Source organism: Diospyros lotus, chromosome 14 (assembly GCF_014633365.1).
Source record: "Diospyros lotus cultivar Yz01 chromosome 14, ASM1463336v1, whole genome shotgun sequence".
Classification (NCBI taxonomy): domain Eukaryota; kingdom Viridiplantae; phylum Streptophyta; class Magnoliopsida; order Ericales; family Ebenaceae; genus Diospyros; species Diospyros lotus.
Window position 1 is genome coordinate 34,743,433 of NC_068351.1, and position 2,434 is coordinate 34,745,866.

Consider the following 2,434-nt stretch of genomic DNA (forward strand, 5'->3'; position numbering starts at 1 on the left):
ATCATTATCTTGTTCGTTTGGCTTCGATTTATTGGTAAGATCACGGTAAGGTTGTATTGCTTTAAATCTCTATTGTTGAATCGCCTGAAGCGTGAGAGATTTGGTATAGCTGATAGTTCAGATTCTTGACACGATCTTGAGATCGGTAGAACAGATTATATACTTGTTCTTGTATTTAGATTCTGATTCTAGTTGATGTATTTGCAATACGTTTTTGTTCTTCTTGTGATCTTGTAATCTGGTTGTAACCGAAAGCTATTAGTGGATTGACTAGAGGCGGAGCCTCTACCGTGAGTAGGATCTATTGATCCGAACACGTATATCGTTGTGTTCTTGCGTTCGTTTTCTGTTTCTATTTTTACCGCGCTTGCTCTTGGTTGGTTTGGCCGATTGTACAGGTTACAATACATTAACACCAACAATAGAAGGTACAAATGACAACCTGGCACAGTAAAAAATAAAAGACAACGACTCTAGCAAAACATCAGAGATGACGGGGGCAGCTAGCTGTACATCTTACCAACACGGCTGGCTGCTAGGTGGTGCGATCCTCGCCCTCGGCCTTCGCTTTACCCTTACCTGGAATGATGGAAAGCAAGGTGAGTCGCAAGACTCAGCAAGTTTATATGAAAATGAAGGCTATAACATGAATCGAAGAAGAGATCACCCTAAATACAAACCCACATGTACACACAAGCCATGTGACGCAACCAAACAATAGCGCTGCGTAATAAAAGCACATACCGGTTCTTGGGGCCCACATAAGACACCTGGCACCCAAGTACCATACCAACCTGCCGCTGCCCTGAAAGACAACATATATCTCCATAAGCCTATGCGCACTGTCCCGGGTCGGTACTCCCATCACCCGTATCCCTGCCGGTACTCCCGACAGCCGAGCCAAAGGCTCCCTCGGAATGGTACTCCCGTCCGAGAACTAAATAATACCAGTATCCATGTAATGCACATAAAATGCAATGGCGTATTGAGCATCAACATGATACAAGGCGCCCATACATCCAGGCATCAGGCCATGCTCCGCCCACATAGTAAATCACACGCGATGCATATGCCCATGCTGGATGCAACCTAGCCAACTAGAATGTCCGTGACCAAGCATAATCAAATCATGACAATCCCAATATGTAGCCGGTACCCATGTGCACATCAAACCATGCAACAAGAATAAAATATAACAATCATGCTATGATCACATAACGGCAAAGCTAGTCAGCAGTGTCTGGCACCGGTTAGCAGTCAGTGACTAGGAGAGACCATCTGACGGCCTAAGACAGACCGTACGACAGTCACACCTACACCGGACAGCCAATCCCTGCTCCCACTGCACAACTGCTCTAATCAATAAATAACCAAAAATCCAATAATAATACCCAACAACTAAGAACCTAGCCCCGGGTGAGTACGGCATCATTCCCAACAGGCAGGGGGTGGCACAAACCCCCGTAGGCAACCAACGAATAAAACCCACGAGATCCATTTAATAAATTAAATCTTAAACTAACCGTTTAAAACTTCATAATTAATTAATAGCCGAAACAAACGAAGGGAGGTCCAATAAATCGCCAACGAAAGAAACGACGAGATAGGTAAGAAGAACTTACCTTATCAGAGATATCCTTAGGCTCGTTTGGTCCAAAAGTAGTAAAAACTATACAAACTGCAATATCCCAATTATTTGTCAAAATTAATAAAATTAGACGCAAAACGAAATTCTGACCGTACAAAATATTAATCACTAGCTGCTCTACATACCTGGATAATTAAATCGCAGATTAAACCTAATTTAATCCAATTTTTCAGCACCCAAAATCTCCCAATTCACGTCGCTGTTCTTCCCGATTTCCTCCGCTGCTGCCGACTAATTGCTCCAATAGCCTGTTTAATTGGCTGATTAGAGACGTTAAATTAAGAGGGAAATGCTTGGAAGAGGGGCAGCCACGTTGCTGCCCCAATTTCTTCTAATACGGCGTCGTTGGCGCTTCTCAATTACTGAAAATAAAATGATTTTTTTGCCATAAGTCAGCAAACAGCAAGGCATCACTTTAAACCTATATATTCACTTGAGCTAGCTAATTTAACACCTCAGCACTCACGCAACTCCCTTAGTCTTAGGGTTATTAATAAATAATTTATTATTCTTATGTTTATTAATATTATGATTCTTATACTTAATAGTATTATTGTTAATATCAACCAAATATATATATATGACTACTTTAAATTAAATTATTATAATAAATTAGTAACTCAATTAAATTATTATTTATGGGTAGTTACATTTATGTTAATATAAAATATTATAATAAATATTAAAATTAAATACCTAAATAACATTTGCGTGTAATCATTGAACAAGTTAGGGCGGACGGCGCTGTCACTTCATTATCCATTATTGTCTCTAATTATGGATTTT

At 40.1% G+C, this 2,434-nt stretch overlaps 1 long non-coding RNA gene across 1 annotated transcript; it reads right to left on the minus strand.

Annotated features, from left to right (window-relative positions):
* Positions 1 to 222: 222 nt before the first annotated feature.
* On the minus strand, positions 223 to 1,879 carry LOC127790815 (uncharacterized). Its single transcript, XR_008020828.1, has 3 exons — positions 1,774 to 1,879; positions 1,623 to 1,678; positions 223 to 579 (listed from the first exon to the last, which is right to left on the minus strand). It is a non-coding gene; the product is annotated as an uncharacterized LOC127790815 (long non-coding RNA).
* Between the last annotated feature and the right edge of the window lie 555 nt (positions 1,880 to 2,434).